At 48.0% G+C, this 26829-nt stretch overlaps 1 long non-coding RNA gene across 1 annotated transcript in view; it reads left to right on the forward strand.

Moving 5' to 3' along the window:
* The first annotated feature begins 584 nt into the window (after positions 1-584).
* LOC137418426 (uncharacterized) overlaps positions 585-26829 on the forward strand; it is a 92173-nt gene continuing 65928 nt past the window's right edge. Inside the window, exon 1 of the long non-coding RNA XR_010982625.2 lies at positions 585-654. This is a non-coding gene — a long non-coding RNA (uncharacterized LOC137418426). The remainder of the gene's footprint in view (positions 655-26829) is intronic.

The following is a 26829-nucleotide window of genomic DNA, read 5'->3' on the forward strand; positions in this document are numbered from 1 at the left end:
CCAACTCCATGCCTCGTGGTATGGCAAGCACGAACTCTGACCCTAATCCAACGATCCATATCTTTTAAGAACCGTCAATTGTCGATTTATAGATGTATATATTTCTCAATAACGATCGCTGGTCCAAAAAAACTAAGCACTGTATGTCAGTTACATTTCATCCCTCTTCTATATTCTCTCGCGTTGATCGATTGAAAGATGCCAAACAAATATTTGGCAAAAAAATGTAGACGGCTCACCACGCCGTCATGGAAACGACACACTGCAGAATCTTTTAAAATGCTCTTCCATGTCAATTATTTCAATACTCCATCAAGTCTCACACTCCAGACAGACATCAAATATGTTCGCATCCCATTTTGTACCTAATTCTACCAGATATTTGTATAAAATAACCGCATAAAACGATCGATATGTCCAAAAATATAATGATTTAGGAGTCGCGGAAGGCGAGAGAACGAGGCCATTCGTAGGGTTCGAAGATGCTTTATTGTAACAGCAAGATCCAGCACACTAAACTCGAACGGAAGTCGGCACGCTTATATAACGCCAAAAGCCCTCTTCGGAGGGCGTGGCTCCGGCAACGGCGCGTGCGTCACGGCCGCACAACCACAAGTCCAACAGGCCCGTGCACGTGTATTATGCCAAAATAAGGTAATCACATAAGGTAACCGCCACATGCGGTTACCTGCACATAAGGTAACCGCCACAATGACAACGATTCGAACCCACGTACCTAGTGCGAGGCCTCATGCAAATGCTGGCCAAAGTGTTTGCAATGCTGTCTAAAGTGTTTGCAATGCTGGCCAAAGTGTTTGCAAAGCTGGCCAAAGTGTTTGCAATGCTGGCTAAAGTGTTTGCAATGCTGGCTAAAGTGTTTGCAATGCTGGCTAAAGTGTTTTCAATGCTGGCTAAAGTGTTTGCAATGCTGGCCAATGTGTTTGCAAAGCTGGCCAAAGTGTTTGCAATGCTGGCCAAAGTGTTTGCAATGCTGGCTAAAGTGTTTGCAATGCTGGCTAAAGTGTTCGCAATGCTGGCTAAAGTGTTTGCCATGCTGGCTAAAGTCTTTGCAATGCTGGCTAAAGTCTTTGCAATGCTGGCTAAAGTCTTTGCAATGCTGGCTGAAGTGTTTTCAATGCTGGCTAAAGTCTTTGCAATGCTGGCTAAAGTGTTTGCAATGCTGGCTAAAGTCTTTGCAATGCTGGCTAAAGTCTTTGCAATGCTGGCTGAAGTGTTTTCAATGCTGGCTAAAGTCTTTGCAATGCTGGCTAAAGTCTTTGCAATGCTGGCTAAAGTCTTTGCAATGCTGGCTAAAGTCTTTGCAATGCTGGCTGAAGTGTTTTCAATGCTGGCTAAAGTCTTTGCAATGCTGGCTAAAGTCTTTGCAATGCTGGCTAAAGTCTTTGCAATGCTGGCTGAAGTGTTTGCCATGCTGGCCAAAGTGTTTGCAATGCTGGCTAAAGTCTTTGCAATGCTGGCTAAAGTCTTTGCAATGCTGGCTGAAGTGTTTTCAATGCTGGCTAAAGTCTTTGCAATGCTGGCTAAAGTGTTTGCAAAGCTGGCCAAAGTGTTTGCAATGCTGGCCAAAGTGTTTGCAATGCTGTCTAAAGTGTTTGCAATGCTGGACAAAGTGTTTGCAAAGCTGGCCAAAGTGTTTGCAATCCTGGCTAAAGTGTTTGCATTGCTGGCTAAAGTGTTTGCAATGCTGGCTAAAGTGTTTTCAATGCTGGCTAAAGTGTTTGCAATGCTGGTCAATGTGTTTGCAAAGCTGGCCAAAGTGTTTGCAAAGCTGGCCAAAGTGTTTGCAATGCTGGCCAAAGTGTTCGCAATGCTGGCTAAAGTGTTTGCAATGCTGGCTAAAGTGTTCGCAATGCTGGCTAAAGTGTTTGCAATGCTGGCTAAAGTCTTTGCAATGCTGGCTAAAGTGTTTGCAATGCTGGCCGAAGTGTTTGCAATGCTGGCTAAAGTGTTTGCAATGCTGGCTAAAGTGTTTGCAAAGCTGTCTAAAGTGTTTCCAATGCTGGCCAAAGTGTTTGCAAAGCTGGCCAAAGTGTTTGCAATGCTGGCTAATGTCTTTGCAATGCTGGCTAAAGTCTTTGCAATGCTGGCTAAAGTCTTTGCAATGCTGGCTGAAGTGTTTGCCATGCTGGCCAAAGTGTTTGCAATGCTGGCTAAAGTCTTTGCAATGCTGGCTAAAGTCTTTGCAATGCTGGCTGAAGTGTTTTCAATGCTGGCTAACGTCTTTGCAATGCTGGCTAAAGTGTTTGCAAAGCTGGCCAAAGTGTTTGCAATGCTGGCCAAAGTGTTTGCAATGCTGTCTAAAGTGTTTGCAATGCTGGACAAAGTGTTTGCAAAGCTGGCCAAAGTGTTTGCAATCCTGGCTAAAGTGTTTGCATTGCTGGCTAAAGTGTTTGCAATGCTGGCTAAAGTGTTTTCAATGCTGGCTAAAGTGTTTGCAATGCTGGTCAATGTGTTTGCAAAGCTGGCCAAAGTGTTTGCAAAGCTGGCCAAAGTGTTTGCAATGCTGGCCAAAGTGTTCGCAATGCTGGCTAAAGTGTTTGCAATGCTGGCTAAAGTGTTCGCAATGCTGGCTAAAGTGTTTGCAATGCTGGCTAAAGTCTTTGCAATGCTGGCTGGAGTGTTTTCAATGCTGGCTAAAGTCTTTGCAATGCTGGCTAAATTGTTTGCAAAGCTGGCCAAAGTGTTTGCAATGCTGGCTAAAGTGTTTGCAATGCTGGCTAAAGTGTTCGCAATGCTGGCTAAAGTGTTTGCCATGCTGGCCAAAGTGTTTGCAATGCTGGCTAAAGTGTTTGCAATGCTGGCTAAAGTGTTTTCAATGCTGGCTAAAGTGTTTGCAATGCTGGCCAATGTGTTTGCAAAGCTGCCCAAAGTGTTTGCAATGCTGGCCAAAGTGTTTGCAATGCTGGCTAAAGTGTTTGCAATGCTGGCTAAAGTGTTCGCAATGCTGGCTAAAGTGTTTGCCATGCTGGCCAAAGTGTTTGCAATGCTGGCTAAAGTGTTTGCAATGCTGGCTAAAGTCTTTGCAATGCTGGCTGAAGTGTTTTCAATGCTGGCTAAAGTGTTTGCAATGCTGGCTAAAGTGTTTGCAATGCTGTCCAAAGTGTCTGCAATGCTGGCCAAAGTGTTTGCAATGCTGGCTAAAGTGTTTGCAATGCTCGCCAAAGTGTTTGCAATGCTGGCTAAAGTGTTTGCCATGCTGGCCAAAATGTTTGCAATGCTGGCTAAAGTGTTTCCAATGCTGGCTAAAGTGTTTGCAATGCTCGCCAAAGTGTTTGCCATGCTGGCCAAAGTGTTTGCAATGCTGGCTAAAGTGTTTGCAATGCTGGCTAAAGTGTTTGCAATGCTGGCTGAAGTGTTTTCAATGCTGGCTAAAGTCTTTGCAATGCTGGCTGAAGTGTTTTCAATGCTGGATAAAGTGTTTGCAATTCTGGCTAAAGTGTTTGCAATGCTGGCTAAAGTGTTTGCACTGCTGGCTATAGTGTTTGCAATGCTGTCTACAATGTTTGCAATGCTGGCCAAAGTGTTTGCAATGCCGGCAAAAGTGTTTGCAATGCTGGCTAAATTGTTTGCAATGCTGGGTAAAGTGGTTGCAATGCTGGCTAAAGTGTTTTCAATGCTGGCCAAAGTGTTTGCAATGCTGGCTAAGGTGTTTGCAATGCTGAATAAAGTGTTTGCAATGCTGGCTAAAGTGTTTGCAATACTGGCCAAAGTGTCTGCAAAGCTGGCCAAAGTGTTTGCAATACTGGCCAAAGTGTTTGCAAAGCTGGCCAAAGTGTTGGCAATGCTGGCTAAAGTGTTTGCAATGCTGGCCAAAGTGTTTGCAATGCTGGCTAATGTGTTTGCAATGCTGGCTGAAGTGTTTGCAATGCTGGCCAAAGTGTTTGCAATGCTGGCTGAAGTGTTTGCAAAGCTGGCCAAAGTGTTTGCCATGCTGGCCAAAGTGTTTGCAATGCTGGCTAAAGTGTTTGCAATGCTGGCCGAAGTGTTTGCAATGCTGGCTAAAGTGTTTGCAATGCTGGCTAAAGTGTTTGCAATGCTGGCCAAAGTGTTTGCAAAGCTGGCCAAAGTGTTTGCCATGCTGGCCAAAGTGTTTGCAATGCTGGCCGAAGTGTTTGCAATGCTGGCTAAAGTGTTTGCAATGCTGGCTAAAGTGTTTGCAATGCTGGCTAAAGTGTTTGCAATGCTGGCTAAAGTGTTTGCAATGCTGGCTAAAGTGTTTGCAATGCTGGCTAAAGTGTTTGCAATACTGGCCAAAGTGTTTGCAAAGCTGGCCAAAGTGTTGGCAATGCTGGCTAAAGTGTTTGCAATGCTGGCCAAAGTGTTTGCAATGCTGGCTAATGTGTTTGCAATGCTGGCTGAAGTGTTTGCAATGCTGGCCAAAGTGTTTGCAATGCTGGCTAAAGTGTTTGCAAAGCTGGCCAAAGTGTTTGCCATGCTGGCCAAAGTGTTTGCAATGCTGGCTAAAGTGTTTGCAATGCTGGCCGAAGTGTTTGCAATGCTGGCTAAAGTGTTTGCAATGCTGGCTAAAGTGTTTGCAAAGCTGTCTAAAGTGTTTCCAATGCTGGCCAAAGTGTTTGCAAAGCTGGCCAAAGTGTTTGCAATGCTGGCTAATGTCTTTGCAATGCTGGCTAAAGTGTTTGCAATGCTGGGTAAAGTGTTTGCAATGCTGGCGAAAGTGTTTGCAATACTGGGTAAAGTGTTTGCAATGCTGGCGAAAGTGTTTGCAATGCTGGCTAAAGTGTTTGCAATGCTGGCCAAAGCGTTTGCAATGCTGGCCAAAGTATTTGTAATGCTGGCTTTGGTGTTTGCAATTCTGGCTAAAGTGTTTGCAATTCTGGCTAAAGTGTTTGCAATGCTGGCCAAAGTGTTTGCAATGCTGGCTAAAGTGTTTGCAATGCTGGCTTTGGTGTTTGCAATTCTGGCTAAAGTGTTTGCAATTCTGGCTAAAGTGTTTGCAATGCTGGCCAAAGTGTTTGCAATGCTGGCTAAAGTGTTTGCAATGCTGGCCAAAGTGTTTGCAATGCTGGCCAAAGTGTTTGCAATGCTGGCCAAAGTGTTTGCAATGCTGGCCAAAGTGTTTGCAATGCTGGCTAAGGTGTTTGCAATGCTGGCTGAGGTGTTTGCAATGCTGGCTAAAGTGTTTGCAATGCTGGCTAAGGTGTTTGCAATGCTGGCTAAAGTGTTTGCCATGCTGGCTAAAGTGTTTGCAATGCTGGCTAAAGTGTTTGCAATGCTGGCTAAAGTGTTTGCAATGCTCTTGTTTGTAATGCTCGTGAAATATCACGCAAATATGATTATTATGTTGTTAAAAATGGGTGTGATTATGAAGATAAATGTGTTTACTTTCATTTTCATGTGATTAATGCACCAATAATAATTAGTATTTGAAAGGCATTGGATAATCTATCGATGCCCTCTAAATATCCGACACACGATTCTATAGTGGAAATGCTTAAAATGAATGCAATAAATAATTATGTTGCTGACATTGGATGTCTCAGGAACGTTCACAGGATAAAGTTTGGCCCCTCTTCTTTTTGTGTGCGAAAAATGAAAACTATAACCTTTATCCCTACCCCAATACCTAATTATACTGGACTAAGGTGGACACCATCTAGGCTTGTGAAGTGCCAAAGTCTCGTATTTGGCCCCATTGCTTGGCATTGTTAGCTCTCTCCCCCCACCCCCCCACTTGCCACTTGATGGGCTCGATGCCCCCAGCTTGTCCATACACGGTGTCTGCTGAGACCTCAACAAAAGTACCTCTGGCCTGGAGGGTCCGCAAAGATCAAATGGCCCACTGGCCAAAACGATGAATGAGCGGGGCCACATGGCCTCCCTCTCTCTGGAGTCCCTTGGACCACCACGTGGCCCATGTTGAGCAAAGGTGAGTCTTTTTGTCTTTCACTGGCCTCTTTAAACAGGTGGCCCATTGGCTGAAAAACACTTTGGCCTTCAATGACCATAAAATAGCAGGTGAGTGGCATGGCATCATTGTAAGAAAGGCAGACATGGCAGCATGGTGAGGCACCAGGCAAGGCAACATGGTAAATCAGGTCCATCAGGCATCGCCGGTCGGCCTCTTGGTGCACATATACCTGACGGAGGTGATTGCGGTGCCGGCTGATCTGAGAACGGGCTTGGCCCAAACCTCACCATTTAGTCAGGGCCCTTAGGGATATTTTGGGGCCGTTTGGTTCAAATTCTTCCAAAAGCACCAAATTTGGCCCAGATGTTGCCCATGCCATACTCTTTCGATTTTTGACGGGCGCCAAGATGGGCGCCCCCCCCTCCCCCCGGGGGCCCCATATTGGCGAAATACTAAATGGCCGCCACCCGGATTAGAGGAAAATCAGTTAAATAACCAAAAGGGTTGGAATCATGTATGATACCACTTTTCAGGGGTTTTCGAGGTCGAGGAATCCAATTATGAGGTTATTTTGATGATTCGAGGTCAAGGTCAACCCTCAAGGTCATCTTAAAGGTCATTTTTGAGTCAAACATGTCGGTTTTTGAGTTTTTTTTCAAGATTTACGCGAGGTTCACTATTTTATGTTTCTGGGTTGGGTAATCGAACTCTGACCTTATTTTTGACAATTAGAGGAAATATTTACATGTCTATTTCCTAATTTTCAGGCATATGCAGTTCATCAGTCTAATTTGGGGTCTTTCAATTCGGTCTTTGAGGCCGGCCGATAGGCACGAGGTTCTCCTGACCACGTGGCCCTTGACTTGGTTTGTCCGCACAATGTGGGCGCTTTCAGGATGAACTTTAGCCGGGGAGCGTTTGGGTGCGTGGCGCCTTTGGGCGCCCCGGTCTGATACTGCCGCCCACGCGCAGAACACCATGTGAGTGCACGTGGGTCCCGGCGGTCCCACTGGCCTAGCGCTACCATGTTTAGACAGCGAGATCCATCCCCGGGCACCGGCAAGCCAGGCACGGTAGGACACCCGCGGAGCCCCGGCGGACCAGGGGCGCGCGAGCCTACGCGTTAGCGTGCTACGGCGGAATCAACGGCTTCGGCCACGGCCGGGCCGATACTCGGCCCGGTCGCACCAGAAATGAACTGGTTCGACGCCCGCGCTAGAGAGGTCGCGGGCGACTGAGATGTTTTAACAAATAATTAATTAATTTGAGACGTCCGAGTTCTAGTGTTTGGAAATTTGGAAGAGCTTGACCCTAGCCTTTCCCTTGCGAGGGCAAGGAGGAACTTAACACTTGACACTTAAGCTTAGTTTGAAGTACACCCTGCCAGCGCTCCCGGTGGGACGGCAGGGCAACCAGAAGGGACGAGGTTCTCCTGACCACGTGGCCCTCGATCTGGGAAGCGAGAGGCGTTCCATTAGTGGACGCGCCCCTCACGCCCGACTTTTGGGCGGCCCCGGCAGGCCGTTTGTTTTGACGTTCCGTGACAGACCCCGCACCCCCACCTCAGGGCCGACCGGGCGACCGGAATGAATCCCGGTGTCCCGATCCGAACCTTCAGAGCGGGCCGGCTGCACTTTCCGTCCCTGCGGTCCCAAATACCGGAACCACCCGCATACCACTTTATTTGACAAAATGAGGTGCGGCCTACAGCCTTAGAGAACCAACCCTATATAAGTCAATACCTCCAACGAGAGGGTGGTGGGAGTGGGTGATGGCAGAGGGTGATGGGGGAGGGTGATGGCAGGGTGATGGCAGGGTGATGGGAGGGTGATGGCAGGGTGATGGGGGAGGGTGATACCTCCCAAATACCGGAACCACCCGAATACCACTTTATTTGACAAAATGAGGTGCGGCCTACAGCCTTAGAAAACCAACCCTAAATAAGTCAATACCTCCAACGACACAGGTGCGCATTCGTGCCGCGTGACGTGGTGACGTCATCGCGCTTTCACCTTAAAAGATTTATTTGATATTTTGATATAAACCTTAGAAAACCAACCCTACAGAAGTCAAATGGTCCAATAAAGGGTGATGGGAGGGTGATGGCAGGGTGATGGGAGGGTGGTGGGAGGGTGATGGCAGGGTGGTGGGAGGGTGATGGCAGGGTGATGGGAGGGTGATGGCAGGGTGATGGGAGGGTGATGGCAGGGTGATGGGAGGGTGATGGCAGGGTGATGGCAGAGGGTGATGGGGGAGGGTGATGGCAGGGTGATGGGAGAGGGCGATGGCAGGGTGATGGGGGAGGGTGATGGGGGAGGGTGATGGGGCCTCCCTATAGAAGTCAGTATCTCCAACGACACAGGCGCGCATTCGTGCCGCGTGACGTGGTGACGTCATCACACTTTCCCCTCAAAAGACCCATTTGATATAAGTTAATATTCTGATATAAGCTTTAGAAAACCAACCCTATATAAGTCAATACCTCCAACGATACAGGTGCGCAAAATACAAAATCACAAAAGATTTATTTGATATAAGTTAATATTTTGAATAACTCGGTCAATATCAGTCCGAATTTCGCCAAATAAAGGTTCCCGTTATCCACAGATACCCCTGTATCCTCCTTGAGGCGAAGTCAGGATGAATTTCGCAAAAATTAAAGTCCTTCGGCAACGAAAATTTAGCATGGTGTTTTCCTATGTAAATTTACCCTGAAGTAATTTTACCGAAAATCCTGGAGATTTCGCGGGGCCAGTTTCTGTCGAGTGTTAAGACGTACTAGCGACTGCGAAATCCGGAATCAGAATTAAAATCCGAGCCTCCGTTAGCTCTAAGGGCCCCCCAAAACAAATCGCATATATTCCCAATGAAAAGACCCCGGAGTTCCTAAATCCCAAATCCCATGCCATCCGATGTCAATCCATATATCTATACCTCACTATGAACGTTATGCATCTAATGATAAGCATAGGAACCATCAAAAAATATTTTAAAACCACTTTATTGGACAAAATGAGGTGCGGCCTAGCATCTAGTCGAGACCCAGTCACCCAGGCCGATCACCCATTCCGACCCCAAATTCCTCATCGACGATAACTAAACAATATATTATATGAATCGCACCGTACATACCTCCTTCTAGATCTTGTTCTTGTCTTGATATACTCACTCAGGCTCACTCTATCACGACTGAGTCCTCTCAGTCGGGTGTCGGGTCGGGTCTCAGTCGGGTCGGTCTCAGTCGGTCTCAGTCGGGTGTCGGGTGACACCGTCACAATTTCGGTCTTTGAGGCCGGCCGATAGGCACGAGGTTCTCCTGACCACGTGGCCCTTGACTTGGTTTGTCCGCACAATGTGGGCGCTTTCAGGATGAACTTTAGCTGGGGAGCGTTTGGGTGCGTGGCGCCTTTGGGCGCCCCGGTCTGATACTGCCGCCCACGCGCAGAACACCATGTGAGTGCACGTGGGTCCCGGCGGTCCCACTGGCCTAGCGCTACCATGTTTAGACAGCGAGATCCGTCCCCGGGCACCGGCAAGCCAGGCACGGTAGGACACCCGCGGAGCCCCGGCGGACCAGGGGCGCGCGAGCCTACGCGTTAGCGTGCTACGGCGGAATCAATGGCTTCGGCCACGGCCGGGCCGATACTCGGCCCGGTCGCACCGGAAATGAACTGGTTCGACGCCCGCGCTAGAGAGGTCGCGGGCGACTGAGATGTTTTAACAAATAATTAATTAATTTGAGACGTCCGATTTCTAGTGTTTGGAAATTTGGAAGAGCTTGACCCTAGCCTTTCCCTTGCGAGGGCAAGGAGGAACTTAACACTTGACACTTAAGCTTAGTTTGAAGTACACCCTGCCAGCGCTCCCGGTGGGACGGCAGGGCAACCAGAAGGGACGAGGTTCTCCTGACCACGTGGCCCTCGATCTGGGAAGCGAGAGGCGTTCCATTAGTGGACGCGCCCCTCACGCCCGACTTTTGGGCGGCCCCGGCAGGCCGTTTGTTTTGACGTTCCGTGACAGGCCCCGCACCCCCACCTCAGGGCCGACCGGGCGACCGGAATGAATCCCGGTGTCCCGATCCGAACCTTCAGAGCGGGCCGGCTGGGGAGTGCCAAGCACCCCGTACCTGCACTTTCCGTCCCTGCGGTCCCAAATACCGGAACCACCCGAATACCACTTTATTTGACAAAATGAGGTGCGGCCTACAGCCTTAGAAAACCAACCCTAAATAAGTCAATACCTCCAACGACACAGGTGCGCATTCGTGCCGCGTGACGTGGTGACGTCATCGCGCTTTCACCTTAAAAGATTTATTTGATATTTTGATATAAACCTTAGAAAACCAACCCTACAGAAGTCAAATGGTCCAATAAAGGGTGATGGGAGGGTGATGGCAGGGTGATGGGAGGGTGGTGGGAGGGTGATGGCAGGGTGATGGGAGGGTGATGGGGGAGGGTGATGGGGGAGGGTGATGGGGCCTCCCTATAGAAGTCAGTATCTCCAACGACACAGGCGTGCATTCGTGCCGCGTGACGTGGTGACGTCATCACACTTTCCCCTCAAAAGACCCATTTGATATAAGTTAATATTCTGATATAAGCTTTAGAAAACCAACCCTATATAAGTCAATACCTCCAACGATACAGGTGCGCAAAATACAAAATCACAAAAGATTTATTTGATATAAGTTAATATTTTGAATAACTCGGTCAATATCAGTCCGAATTTCGCCAAATAAAGGTTCCCGTTATCCACAGATACCCCTGTATCCTCCTTGAGGCGAAGTCAGGATGAATTTCGCAAAAATTAAAGTCCTTCGGCAACGAAAATTTAGCATGGTGTTTTCCTATGTAAATTTACCCTGAAGTAATTTTACCGAAAATCCTGGAGATTTCGCGGGGCCAGTTTCTGTCGAGTGTTAAGACGTACTAGCGACTGCGAAATCCGGAATCAGAATTAAAATCCGAGCCTCCGTTAGCTCTAAGGGCCCCCCAAAACAAATCGCATATATTCCCAATGAAAAGACCCCGGAGTTCCTAAATCCCAAATCCCATGCCATCCGATGTCAATCCATATATCTATACCTCACTATGAACGTTATGCATCTAATGATAAGCATAGGAACCATCAAAAAATATTTTAAAACCACTTTATTGGACAAAATGAGGTGCGGCCTAGCATCTAGTCGAGACCCAGTCACCCAGGCCGATCACCCATTCCGACCCCAAATTCCTCATCGACGATAACTAAACAATATATTATATGAATCGCACCGTACATACCTCCTTCTAGATCTTGTTCTTGTCTTGATATACTCACTCAGGCTCACTCTATCACGACTGAGTCCTCTCAGTCGGGTGTCGGGTCGGGTCTCAGTCGGGTCGGTCTCAGTCGGTCTCAGTCGGGTGTCGGGTGACACCGTCACAATTTCGGTCTTTGAGGCCGGCCGATAGGCACGAGGTTCTCCTGACCACGTGGCCCTTGACTTGGTTTGTCCGCACAATGTGGGCGCTTTCAGGATGAACTTTAGCCGGGGAGCGTTTGGGTGCGTGGCGCCTTTGGGCGCCCCGGTCTGATACTGCCGCCCACGCGCAGAACACCATGTGAGTGCACGTGGGTCCCGGCGGTCCCACTGGCCTAGCGCTACCATGTTTAGACAGCGAGATCCGTCCCCGGGCACCGGCAAGCCAGGCACGGTAGGACACCCGCGGAGCCCCGGCGGACCAGGGGCGCGCGAGCCTACGCGTTAGCGTGCTACGGCGGAATCAATGGCTTCGGCCACGGCCGGGCCGATACTCGGCCCGGTCGCACCGGAAATGAACTGGTTCGACGCCCGCGCTAGAGAGGTCGCGGGCGACTGAGATGTTTTAACAAATAATTAATTAATTTGAGACGTCCGATTTCTAGTGTTTGGAAATTTGGAAGAGCTTGACCCTAGCCTTTCCCTTGCGAGGGCAAGGAGGAACTTAACACTTGACACTTAAGCTTAGTTTGAAGTACACCCTGCCAGCGCTCCCGGTGGGACGGCAGGGCAACCAGAAGGGACGAGGTTCTCCTGACCACGTGGCCCTCGATCTGGGAAGCGAGAGGCGTTCCATTAGTGGACGCGCCCCTCACGCCCGACTTTTGGGCGGCCCCGGCAGGCCGTTTGTTTTGACGTTCCGTGACAGGCCCCGCACCCCCACCTCAGGGCCGACCGGGCGACCGGAATGAATCCCGGTGTCCCGATCCGAACCTTCAGAGCGGGCCGGCTGGGGAGTGCCAAGCACCCCGTACCTGCACTTTCCGTCCCTGCGGTCCCAAATACCGGAACCACCCGAATACCACTTTATTTGACAAAATGAGGTGCGGCCTACAGCCTTAGAAAACCAACCCTAAATAAGTCAATACCTCCAACGACACAGGTGCGCATTCGTGCCGCGTGACGTGGTGACGTCATCGCGCTTTCACCTTAAAAGATTTATTTGATATTTTGATATAAACCTTAGAAAACCAACCCTACAGAAGTCAAATGGTCCAATAAAGGGTGATGGGAGGGTGATGGCAGGGTGATGGGAGGGTGGTGGGAGGGTGATGGCAGGGTGGTGGGAGGGTGATGGCAGGGTGATGGGAGGGTGATGGCAGGGTGATGGCAGGGTGATGGCAGGGCGATGGGAGGGTGATGGCAGAGGGTGATGGGGGAGGGTGATGGCAGGGTGATGGGAGGGTGATGGCAGGGTGATGGGGGAGGGTGATGGGGGAGGGTGATGGGGCCTCCCTATAGAAGTCAGTATCTCAAACGACACAGGCGCGCATTCGTGCCGCGTGACGTGGTGACGTCATCGCGCTTTCACCTTAAAAGATTTATTTGATATTTTGATATAAACCTTAGAAAACCAACCCTACAGAAGTCAAATGGTCCAATAAAGGGTGATGGGAGGGTGATGGCAGGGTGATGGGAGGGTGGTGGGAGGGTGATGGCAGGGTGGTGGGAGGGTGATGGCAGGGTGATGGGAGGGTGATGGGAGGGTGATGGCAGAGGGTGATGGGGGAGGGTGATGGCAGGGTGATGGGAGGGTGATGGGGGAGGGTGATGGGGGAGGGTGATGGGGCCTCCCTATAGAAGTCAGTTTCTCCAACGACACAGGCGTGCATTCGTGCCGCGTGACGTGGTGACGTCATCACACTTTCCCCTCAAAAGACCCATTTGATATAAGTTAATATTTTGATATAAGCTTTAGAAAACCAACCCTATATAAGTCAATACCTCCAACGATACAGGTGCGCAAAATACAAAATCACAAAAGATTTATTTGATATAAGTTAATATTTTGAATAACTCGGTCAATATCAGTCCGAATTTCGCCAAATAAAGGTTCCCGCCATCCACAGATACCCCTGTATCCTCCTAGAGGCGAAGTCAGGATGAATTTCGCAAAAATTAAAGTCCTTCGGCAACGAAAATTTAGCATGGTGTTTTCCTATGTAAATTTACCCTGAAGTAATTTTACCGAAAATCCTGGAGATTTCGCGGGGCCAGTTTCTGTCGAGTGCCAAGACGCACTAGCGACTGCGAAATCCGGAATTACAAATTACAATCCGGAATTACAAAGGTACGGATTTTGATGTTTTATGAACTGTATGCCATATCCTTGTGTTTAATTTTTGTGCGATCATGATCCGGGTTCATGTATACATGATTGTATACATGTCATAAATATGACGTCATAGGTCATGTGACCTGGCGGCCATATTGGATTTTATGAAAACCTTAAAAATGGATCCCTGCCTTCATTTTTCGATCGATTCATTTTGAACTTTGACCACTTATAGTACGCCATGTGATTGGATGCATATCCTAATTATGACGTCATAGGTCAGGTGACATGGCGGATGGACCGGTATGGTCCCCGGATCATACCGCCCTTGGCGCCCGTCAAAAATCGAAAGAGTATGGCATGGGCAACATCTGCGCCAAATTTGATGCTTTTGGAAGAATTTGAACCAAAATATCCCTAAGGGCCCTGACTAATTCGCCCCCCCCCCCCCCCCCACTCTTTTAAACTCCAAGGGCCTATCCTCATCATGGTGCATGCCCCCCCAGTCCCTATCTGTGCCTGATATAACCCTAGCCCCTTGTTTAAATTGTCCCTATGTCTCCTAACTATAATATTAATCTCTTGGATTCTCTTCAGTCGGTGCCATATTCCTGATAAAATCCCTCTACCCCCCTAAGAATCCCCTAGGAAGAAAAGTCATATCTGTGGGAACCTCAGCGTAGGTCCTTGGGGTTAAAGGGAGGGGGGTGGTTAGGGTTAAGCCCATCGGTTGCCTTCGTGAAAAGTGGGCAAGCTATCGCAAGCACCATGGCCAAATTCCTGCCCAAGCTACTCCTGGGAAGGCAATTCAAAGCACCCATTATAACCCATACAAAGAAAGTGCTTCGGCAGCATCGCCGCTCTGTAACAGAGTATTATGGTACCTGACAACACACACACACACACACACACACACACACACACACACACACACACGGTGTTTGGCACCACTGTGGGATATAATGAGACGGAAGCCCAAATACTGCATTGGGGTCATCAGAAGGAACCAGAATAAGAAAAGAGCAAATATGGAATCATCAGGAGGAACCTGTATTCGGCTTTCATCCGCTACTCCACAACCCTCAAACCTAAACAAGCGCAGCCAAGTGAGACTGACAGAAAAAATTCTGCAATAATTAACTTCTCCTTAAATAGATAGACAAATAAATAAAGGGTAAAAGAAATAAAAGAAAAGAAAAGCAAGAATTAGAATGAATAAAGAGAAATGTGAAAAAGTATAAATAATTGTGAAAGGAACAAAGATGTCCAGAAGACTCCGGATAGATAGATTACAGGAGTTACTACCCAGGCTCAAATGCAGCAACAGGTACAACCTACCAGAGATCCATTTACATGAAATCTTCCAGTGGTGAAGGATCATCATAATTTCGTGACATATACTCGAGATCTCTGATGTGAAAATTCCATTGAGTTGATCCTCCTTTCAAAGTGTTCATTCGACCCCTGGTGAATTCATGCCCTTTCCCAAAGATATAGTAGATGAGCTGGCAGGACTTTTTTTATATTTATCCTCGAGCAGACTTACCTTCTGTTCAGCTTTTAATCATAACAACGTCATCAAACTGGCTTTCAACTCGTCAAAGAAGATATTATACTGTCTTCAATAAATAAATACAGGTCATGGACAGAAACAATTGATCAATTCCCTATTGCTCAGACTCACTGACACAGCAGGAACCATCCTCACCTGCTTGTGGATCAGGGTTCAAAAGGGTCAATCTCACAATCAATATTTACTGAAACATTTCATCAATATTTACGAAATTGTTCAGGCAGCTGTTATTTTATTTTAACATTACTTACATAAGTAATGCGGTGAAGCATTAAATCCACACAGCTAGTGATGAAGAGACTGCTTTACATCCACCCAAGTAGTCCAATTTATACATGATCCAACTTATTCACTACATCTGTGAAAAATAATGTATCATATTGAAATTGGCTATGGCTTTGTATAACTAATCGCCATATTAAAAGTGATCAGTTTGCACCGCATATATGCCTATCTTTATTATATTAATTTATATTTTACAGAGACAGATACTTGCATTATAACCAGATGAAACTATTGGTAGGAAATGAATGTCAAATGGATGAAAATATAGAGAGCGGACTGGGTCGGGGAAGGGTTGGGGATGGGGGGCTGGGGGGGGGGGGCATGGGAAGGGGTGGGGGCAGACTTTAACTGAGATGGGAGGATGGAGGAGGAAGTGGGTTGCGGTCACCGTCATGGGGTAATGGCTTTTAAGCTGCACATATCAAAAGGCATCTTAGTGACTTCAGTGAGAACTGAGCCTTTGGTGACCTTTTGACTGAATGACATCCCATTGAAAGTTATTGACAAGGCCTCCTTGAAACACACATCGGTTTTGGGGGAAACAAAAAACAGCATCAGGAGGAAAAGTTTTGAGAGATTATTTTTCAGTCAGACACAGAATTGTGGAAAGGGCAATTTTACATACGTATATGTCCAGAGTAAAAGTTGCCATATTAATTTGTGTAAATTTAAATGATAATTTGTGTCAGCTTGATATACACTAAATAACCAAAGGTATGTGGACACCCGAACATCACGCATCTCATTCCAAATTCATGGCAAGTAATATGGAGTTGGTCCCCCCCCCCCCCCCCCCTTGCTGCTATAAGAGCCTCCACTCTCTGGGAAGGCTTTCCACTAGATGTTAGAACATTGCTGCAGGGAGTTGCTTCCATTCAGCCACAAGAGCATCAGTGAGGTTGGGCACTGATGTTGGGCAATTAGGCCTGACTCGCTGTCGGCGTTCCATTTCATCCCAAAGGTGTTCAATGGGGTTGAGGTCAGGGCTCTGTGCAGGCCAGTGAAGTAGTTCTTCCACACCGATCATGACAAACCATTTCTGTATGGACCTCACTTTGTGCACGGGGGCTTTGTCATCGTGAAACAGGAAAGGGCCTTCCCCAAACTGTTGCCACAAAGTTGGAAGCACACAATTGTCAAGAATGTCATTGTATGCTGTAGCATTAAGATTTCCCTTCACTGGAACTAAGGGGCCCAGCCCGAACCATGAAAAACAACCCCAGACCATTATTCCTCCTCCACTAAACTTTACAGCTGGCACTATGCATTCAGGCAGTTGCGTTTTCCTGGCATCCGCCAAACCCAGCTTCGTCCGTCGGACTGCCAGATGGTGAAGTGTGATTCATCACTCCAGAGAACGCGTTTCCACTGCTCCAGCGTCCAATGGTGGCGAGCTTTACACCACTCCAGCTGACATTTGACATTGCGCATGGTGATCTTAGGCTTGTGTGCAGCTGCTCAGCCATGGAAACCCATTTCATGAAGCTCCCGACGAACAGTTGTTGTGCTGACATTGCTTCCAGAGGCAGTTTGGAACTCGGTAGTGAGTGTTGCAACCAAGGACAGATGATGCCTCAGCACTATGTGCCTCAGCACTCGGCGGTCCCATTCTGTGAGCTTGTGTGGCCTATCACTTTGCGGCTGAGCTGTTGTTGCTCCTAGATGTTTCCACTTCACAATAACAGCACTTACAGTCCACCGGGGCAGCTTTAGCAGGGCAGAAATTTGATGAACTGACTTGTTGGAAAGGTGGCATCCCATGACGGTGCCATGTTGAAAGTCACTGAGCTCTTCAGTACGGCCCATTCTACTGCCAATGTTTGTCTATGGAGATTGCATGGCTGTGTGCTTGATTATATATACCTGTCAGAAATGGGTGTGGCTGAAATAGCTAAATCCACTAATTAGAAGGGGTGTCCGCATACTTTTGGTCATGTAGTGTATGTCTAATGGAGGAGCTTATGCAAGAATCAGTTGAAGCACAAATACATGAGTTGACATAAACGTACATTAACATGAATTCCAAGAACGAGTAAAAAAATGAACACATATGTATGGTGTATTTGATTTCTAACCTGAGTTTTTTATTTATTGAAATTCACCCTAAACAAGGATGAGAGCCACTAAATGTAAAGGGCTACAAAGAAAAAGAAGAGAAAAAACTGGCAGAACCTTCCACCTGTTCCTGAACAAGGAAACCTCTTCACAGGACCACTGTGGAGGAGGGGGTAAATCGGCCAGGCAGAAATTTAAATTTTCCTACCACAATTATGTGTTTTTTTGGAGACACCATCTTTCTACTAGATGGCCCTTGGTTCCTGAAAAGAGCTCATCCGCCCTTTGGCAGGTGTTGTTTTTAGTCCTGGCAGGGTGTCACAGTCACTTTCCCCACCAGCAAAGCCAGCCAGGGTTGTCGGTGTAGTCACCGACAATGTAACCATGCAATTATATGTGTGGGAAAATTGCATGCCTTGTCAGGGTCATCCAGATAGCTCAGATGGCAGAGCACTGGTATGGTTCACCAGAGGACCTGTGTTAGATTGCAGGTCTGGGCGTGTAATTTTCCCACATATGTCAATTAATTCGTTATAATCCTGTTCATTATATATATATGAATATATATATATATATATATATATATATATATATATATATATATATATATATGAATATGTTATATATGTTATATGTTATATTATATGTTATACGAATATATGTTATATATTCATTATATATAACATATTATATATATGTTATATATGTTATATATATATAACATATATAACATATTCATATATATGTTATATGTTATATATATATGAATTATCATCATTATAATATATATATATATATATATATATATATATATATATATATATATATATATATATATATATATATATATATGTATATATATATATATATATATATATATGTATATATATATATATATATATATATATATATATATATATATATATATATATATATATATATATCAGTCACTATGCGACCTTCATATCATCAGTGGAGAACCGCCAGCAAGGTGTCCCATACAGCTGTATATATATATATATATATATATATATATATATATATATATATATATATATATATTGTTACTGATCGCGGTTTAGGATGTTGTTTGCCGAGCGAAGGCTCCGCGACCGAACAGTTGTTCCCCGACTCACCCGATTCACCCAGAACTTTGGCCGTATCGCACCGCAGCTGCCCAATCTGGAAAAGACTAAAACGACGAAATGCAAAGAGGAAAAGGAATAAAACGAGAAGACGGACAGAAGAGTAATTGGATTTATTATACACACAAGCAAAAAAAGAAAGCAGTCACGTTTATTTACAACACATAAGACGCAGGTGACACAGTGCAAATACTAGCTTATACAGACTTAATTAAATACCCAGGGACAAGACACACAGAACAAACTCACGTACACAAGGAGGGTGGAAAGGCAGGAGGTGGATGGCTGGAGGGAGAGGAAGGTCCAAGGGGGTCCTGCAGCACGATCGGCGCGTTTAGCAGCCGCCGTTCCTTCGCTGCCCTGCTCAAAACCGCCGTCCAGGCCCCAAGCGGCTGTTGGGTGTTGTTGCTGCTGTGGCCGCCGCTTGCTTTGCCAGGACTCGTCTGACTCGTCTGGTCCAAACCCTCAACTCAACAACACTCTTGCACGTCTCCCTGTCCAACCACTCTTTCTCTCTTGGTCCAACCACTCTTTCTCTTTCTTGGTCCAACCACTCTTTCTCTCTCTTGGTCCACTCACTCCTCACCACCGACTCTCCACGCCACTTGCGCGCGCGCCTTTATAGCGCCTCCGGCGATCAAGCCACCGGCCTTCAGGACACGCCCATCGGTGTGCTCACCTCGGCCCTGGTTGGTCACGCGACCCTCTGGCTCCGCCCTTGATGACGACGGGCGGGCACGCCTCTCTTCCCCGACCCGAGCACATGTTCAATGGTGGTTTTGGAGGGGATGTAATTGGCAATCGAGGCTTGGCAATGACGAAAGGGGATGTGAAAGGAAATGGAGATTTTGGGGATGGGAATGAAAGGGGATCTATTCTCTTTCACTGGTGCAATGGAGTACTTCAATTAATGGGAGACACAGCCTCACTCTAAAACACAGAATAAGATATAACTATCGAACAGGGGTATTCTATTATTGGCTGACGTGTATGCTTGTGGACTAATTATGGGATGCCCTTTCACCTTTACACAGCTCCGGAGGCAGGGGGCGCAGAATAAACAATAATAATAATTCACACAATCAAAAAAATATACAGTCCTCATATCCGCAACACTGCACCCTCCTCCTCTTAGGCAAGGCCCGGGCCTACAACTTTTATTTAGTGTGACACGTAGGTGTAGTTCCCTCTACTTTTAACCTGACCCTGAGTGCGACAGTTTTAAAACATAAATAAATGTGTCCCGCTGCTCCATTGCACCCTGCCTAACAGACTTACGCCCACAGTTAACCGAATTGCGGAATTGTCTTCAAACTATACACTGACGGTGGGGAGCATTATTTACAATGACGCTATTTTTATTTATAAAACTAACCCAGGACCTGTGATTGTTCTTTCTGGGGGGGAGACAGTCTGCTCTGCATTGACGCACCATTAAAGCACCCAAAAACGCACCAATACACACCCAAGCACCAATCGGTGCAGTCACCATTGTTCATCAATGTTCAATCAAAATAAAATCAACAACCCCAACCCTGCAGGTGGTCTCTTGCTCTTCGGCTCCCTCTGCTGGTTATTATTATTGTCTTCCAGTTGTTGTCATTCTTTCATTTTCTTACTGGCGGCCTATTTGCAATAAAGTGTGCCCAACGTGTCCTTTTTATTTTCTTTTATTTATGGCCCACAGGGCCGACTACGTGTGGTTCACCTGTGGGGCATCGGTGCCCTGTGGCCAAGGTCCGCCAGCAAGATTTCGGGCCCTCATGGCCGGTTCCAGCAGAGGGGCCATGCCCCAACCCATGGGGTCCATAAGTGGTGCTCGGCCACAGACATGTGGTCCATAACGTGGTGCATCGATGCAGACAGCTGGTTCTGAGAGTGCCGGGCGCACATTGGCCGACTCACGCACGCTCCCCTTGGCGCCCAATGGCGCACAGGTCATGTGGGAGACAAAAGGGGGACAAGAGAAATGAGCGAGGGGTAAGGTCACAAGGGTACACGTCAATAAGGCAATGCAAGGCGAAATGCGTACGGAGAGCGAAATGAGAAAGCTCGTCCCTACCGTACGTCACCCCCCTGTCACCTACACTACCCTTGCCCTTACCCCATATGTACAAAAATCTACACATTACCAATCCGTCGCTACCGTCACGTCTTCCCCTTATTTCCCTTATACCAAATTCGTCTTCACTCCCCCACTATCCAAAATTTGCCATCACCCAATTCGTCATCAATCCTCATAAGGAGGGAGAGATGGAATTACGCACAATGTCACACCCACGTCATGATGCGTCTCACAATCCAAACATTTGCACAGTAAAAAATAATCAAAACATGGCATGGTGTGGAGTACCTGTCACCTCAGGTGAGTGGGTGCAGATGGTGCGAGGAGATCCTTCTTCCTAACTATCCTCTAAATGACTTTAACACACTTTACACTACCCGGGGTCTTTCCCTGCCAATCCATTGGCCAGCTTACACTATGGGTTCTAAAAACCAATTCCCATTGACCAAACTGTGGTGCTTCTCAATTTGGGGTCTCACTCCCCCGATTCATCTCCCGGTGCCCTTGCACAATTTCTGGGCTGTGACGTGTAGCTCTCCCAGCAGGTCTACCCACCTGCACACCTCCACCACTGCAGTTGCCACCCGAGCTTACCTAGCTCCTCACCCTAACCTATATAACTGGGGAAGGCCCCTCCTGGCTCTGTCACCCCACTCGGTGCCCTCTGGCACTGGGCTACCCGGGTCCGTCCTCCGGATCCTCGGGCCCCATCCACAACAACTACTACCGGCTCCCAGAGCCCACCTGCGGCCTCACCTGGCCGACATCCTCACAGTGGTGGAGTGCCCAAACCAACTACACACACTAACAGGCTACACGCCCAGCCATTTCCACAACACTAATGCACCCATCCAATCACCATTCTTCCACCCGCACCACAGATGCCAATATCCAACCACAATTTACCTATACCCTCTACCTAACACTTACACGACCCGCCCCGGGTATTCGTGATGGGGGTCCACTCTTCCCCCATTCACACCTTCGCACCATCCACTCCACTCCACAACTTCCACCATACTCACTCCACAACCATCCATTCCAATACTCCAGATATTCCACACTCCATGTCTTCCACACAACCATTTATTCCATTCACCTGTTGGTGCACACCTGTGCAATCATACCTGGTGCCACCTGCACCCTCCTTTCTTCCTGGACCATTTGGTCAGCACAACATGCAATCACCACTACTCCCTCATACACTGCTCCATTCACCTGTTCAGTTGCACACCTGTGCAATCACACCTGTTCAATCCTCAAACACACGGCATCATCTCATCTAACTACTCCCCTCTGAAACTTGCGCTTCCCAGTCGTCCCTTTAAACTATTGCGCTCCCACGTCATTATCATCCATACTAATCTACCTGCGTCCCCACTACAGGTATCAGTCACGAACTAAACCTTAACGTTACCTAATGTCAATCTCTTCTAGATCCCTACACACAATATCCTAACCCACCCGGGCTAGTTTTCACTGCCATCAACCCCATAACTAGTGCTCCTTTGCCCCCCGTCTGTGAGGGATGGTGGATTTGCCATCCCACCACATCGGGGAGGTCCTACTATCAATTTCGCTCGTCCAAATCCAACAAATCAAAAATTTGCCATTTACTGCTAATCACCGTACCATCATCAAATTTTGCCTTTTTCTAATTTTGGGTCCAAAACACTAACCTCATCACCCGTCTACTTATTAGATCCTCTCGGTGCGCCAATTCCCTTCTAAAGCTCGGCTTCGTACAGCCGAGCAATGAATGCTGGTTGTTTTGTGCCAGCGGCTGGATACGTCCCGCATTCGGGGCAGGGACGGGGGCTTACCCGGGCCGAGATCCCACGCACCACCTCGGCGTGGAGCCATCCAATGTCCCGATCTCGACCTGCCGGCACGTCTCAACAAAAAGTGGTCGCCATGACGACCCTTCCTATCGAGCTGCCCGCTCCGCCCAGTGGAGCACGGACGCGGCCGTTCCAAGCGAGGCCCAGCGTGGATCGCGTACGGCGGTCCTTTCGAACCCGCCGTGGCTCGGATCCCCGCTGGTTCTCGCGGCACGCGAAGCCCGGCACGCACCGAGGGCCCGATTCGGCTAAAAGTCGCTCTAACCGCTAACCCGGTTACCGTCGATGCCTCACCTGCATGCTGACACGCATACGCTACCCCTTTCTTGCTCATACCTCCAGCTGTTCCCATGCTCCTTGTACCTTTCCTTACACACCTCGGTACACTCATTCCGCTCACAGACTTGGTCACACACCTGACCACCGAACACCTTGGCACACATTCGTCGCTCGCACACCTCACCAACACACCTCTTCGCGCCCCTTCCTCGGTCACATCCTCTGTGACCATCACAGGTGTGCTTTCACTCGCACACCCAACCACGTGCCTCATGACCAACTCAAGTGTGCATTCCCACACATGCTCTACCATTCCAGGTGTGCATCCTCGCTCACCTGTCACAACCAACTCACGCTCCGTGCCACTCTCACTACTCTCACCACCACTCTTGACAACGCACTCACCCTTACTCTCGACAGCGCACTCTTTCCTCATGCACCTGTCCGTTACACACCTTTCTGGCGCATCCTCTCGCGCACACTCTTTCGTTACATCCTCTGTAACTCTCACCACAGGCGTGCATTCTCCTTCACTCTTGACAGCGCACTCTTTCCCCATGCACCCGTCCGTTACACACCTTTCTCGCGCATCCTCTTGCGCACACTTTTTCGTTACTTCCTCCGTAACACTCACCACACCGCGCTTCCATGTGCTCCCTCGCACACGCGCTACTACCGACTCACTCTCGACAGCACACTCACTGGTCGGCGCGCACTTTTTCCTCACACACCCCATGGTCGGACATTCTCGCACACCTCTTTTTTCGCACACCAGACCTGTCGCACACTTCACCAACGGCCTTTCACGAACACCCGGATCCACACCAATCCCCAAGCCGACTGAAGCTTTCCTCACATCATGTACATTTCCGATTATATCGCCACTCACCTTGGCACCTCGTTTCCGCACCTCCTTTGCCACCTGCAAACTCTTTATTTGGTTAGTGAGCAGCACATCACGATTCGAGCACAGACCTTGTACCAATTCCATTACTTCCTCCTTTATCTCCCTCTTAGTTTCTGTCCGTCCCTTCTTAATTTCACTCACCTCTTCTTCCACTTCCTCTAATTTTTGCTTCACCTCTTTTATTTCCCGGTGCGTCTCCTCAATTTCGTCCTCTAAGGCTACCGTGACCGTCTCTATGTGCATCCTCACCTGCCGGTCCTTTGTCTCCATTATCTCTGTCACCTCGTCCACCCTCATTGTCAGTCCCTCACGTACCATCTGACATTGCCTCTGCGTCGCTATTAATTCGTTTTTAATTTCTTTTTGTGTCGCCTTTAACCCTCCGAGTACTGCAGTGTTCCTTTGAACCTGCTCCACTAACTCAGTCTGTCCCTCCGTCAGCTGTTCCACCTCCTCCGTCAGATCTTCTATTCCCCCTTGTAACTTTGCCGTCCCATTTCTCACCTCTTTCTCCATACGCTTCTCACCTCGCTTTACCTCCTCGCGTAGCCCCGAAACCTCCTCACCTACACCTCGTCGTATCCCCTCTTTCATCTACTCAATCTCCTTTGTAGATGCCACCCTCATCTGTCCCAATTCATCCCTCTGAGCATCCAGTTTACTTTCTAACCCGATTTGCACCTCCTCTATCTGGTTCCCCATTCGTTTGATTTCCCTGGCAGATTGTTCCCCTATTTCTCGCAATTTGCCTTCCATCCTATTTTCTAACCCCATTAACCCATTTTTCACCCCCTCTAACTGATTCTCCTGGGCAGCCATTCTATTTTCCACCCCCGTTAACCCATGTTTCACCTCTTTTATCCCGTTGTCTAACCCCTCAAATTTATCGTCTAACTTCCCAAATTTCTTGTCTAATCCCTCGATTTGATTTCCTAGTCGCTCCCCCATTCTGTTTTCCATTTTCTCACTATCAGCCCTCCTTCTGTCTTCCATTTCCTCCATTTCCCTGGCTCTTTTTTCGTTGTCGCACTTCGACTCTGCCATGTATTCGCTAAACCGTGCCATGAACTGCTGCATGTCAAACGGCTGCATGTTAAAGCCCGCTGATACAGCGGGCTCGGCTACCGCGCGCTCGTGCGAGGCGCCTTTTTGCGCGCCTGAAACCTCGTGCGCGAGAGCGCCATTTTGTGCGCCTGATACCCCCTCAACCACATTGCCAATGTTCTCCTCCTCTTTTTCATCCACATACATTTCCCCGAGGTCCTGGGTCGATTCTACCCCGTCTATCTCTCCCACCGGCATCCCGTCGCCTTGACCAGCCATGGCGCGATTTCAAAATTCGGGTTTTGTAAAACAAAAGCAATTTCGGTACTTTGTAATTTTGAGCGCTTTAAGCGCGCTTCGGGTCCAATCTCACTTCCCGACACCAATTGTTACTGATCGCGGTTTAGGATGTTGTTTGCCGAGCGAAGGCTCCGCGACCGAACAGTTGTTCCCCGACTCACCCGATTCACCCAGAACTTTGGCCGTATCGCACCGCAGCTGCCCAATCTGGAAAAGACTAAAACGACGAAATGCAAAGAGGAAAAGGAATAAAACGAGAAGACGGACAGAAGAGTAATTTGATTTATTATACACACAAGCAAAAAAAGAAAGCAGTCACGTTTATTTACAACACATAAGACGCAGGTGACACAGTGCAAATACTAGCTTATACAGACTTAATTAAATACCCAGGGACAAGACACACAGAACAAACTCACGTACACAAGGAGGGTGGAAAGGCAGGAGGTGGATGGCTGGAGGGAGAGGAAGGTCCAAGGGGGTCCTGCAGCACGATCGGCGCGTTTAGCAGCCGCCGTTCCTTCGCGGCCCTGCTCAAAACCGCCGTCCAGGCCCCAAGCGGCTGTTGGGTGTTGTTGCTGCTGTGGCCGCCGCTTGCTTTGCCAGGACTCGTCTGACTCGTCTGGTCCAAACCCTCAACTCAACAACACTCTTGCACGTCTCCCTGTCCAACCACTCTTTCTCTCTTGGTCCAACCACTCTTTCTCTTTCTTGGTCCAACCACTCTTTCTCTCTCTTGGTCCACTCACTCCTCACCACCGACTCTCCACGCCACTTGCGCGCGCGCCTTTATAGCGCCTCCGGCGATCAAGCCGCCGGCCTTCAGGACACGCCCATCGGTGTGCTCACCTCGGCCCTGGTTGGTCACGCGACCCTCTGGCTCCGCCCTTGATGATGACGGGCGGGCACGCCCCTCTTCCCCGACCCGAGCACATGTTCAATGGTGGTTTTGGAGGGGGATGTAATTGGCAATCGAGGCTTGGCAATGACGAAAGGGGATGTGAAAGGAAATGGAGATTTTGGGGATGGGAATGAAAGGGGATCTATTCTCTTTCACTGGTGCAATGGAGTACTTCAATTAATGGGAGACACAGCCTTACTCTAAAACACAGAATAAGATATAACTATCGAACAGGGGTATTCTATTATTGGCTGACGTGTATGCTTGTGGACTAATTATGGGATGCCCTTTCACCTTTACACAGTTCCGGAGGCAGGGGGCGCAGAATAAACAATAATAATAATTCACACAATCAAAAAATATATACAGTCCTCATATCCGCAACAATATATATATATATATATACAGTATATATATATGTATATATATATATATATATATATATATATATATATATATATATATATATATATATATTGTTACAGACGCGGTTGTGGATGTTGGTTTACCGAGCGGTTTGGTATGACCACGTCTGCACAGTTTACCCGATTCCACTCGAACGTTGGCCAAATCGCGCTATGCTAAATCAATTGAGGAAAAAGACACAACGGCTGGGTTAAAATGACACGACACCAAGGGTTCAGTTCTCAAGACCTCCGGAGGAGGTTATATTAGGGCGGAAGGTCAGATTACAACTACAAGAGGGACAGCATAGAAAGGCAGGCACTTAGACACACTTATCTTATTCCCGACAGACCACAGATAAACAGGACAAAAACTGACTCACACGGGGATTGATGGCAAGGAAAGCGGGTATTCGATGGCCAGCACAAGGTGCACCTTGTGCTCAGGGACAGGATAGCGCGGCCCAAAAGATGCAGGAGGTCTCTCAGCGCTCGGAGGTAGTGACTTCTTTTTCTCCAAGCTGGGGGCGCATCTCTCGTCACGTCCGGTAAGTGGCCGCGTA

Source organism: Myxine glutinosa, chromosome 8 (genome assembly GCF_964187855.1).
Source record: "Myxine glutinosa chromosome 8, kmMyxGlut1.1, whole genome shotgun sequence".
In the NCBI taxonomy this organism is placed as follows: domain Eukaryota; kingdom Metazoa; phylum Chordata; class Myxini; order Myxiniformes; family Myxinidae; genus Myxine; species Myxine glutinosa.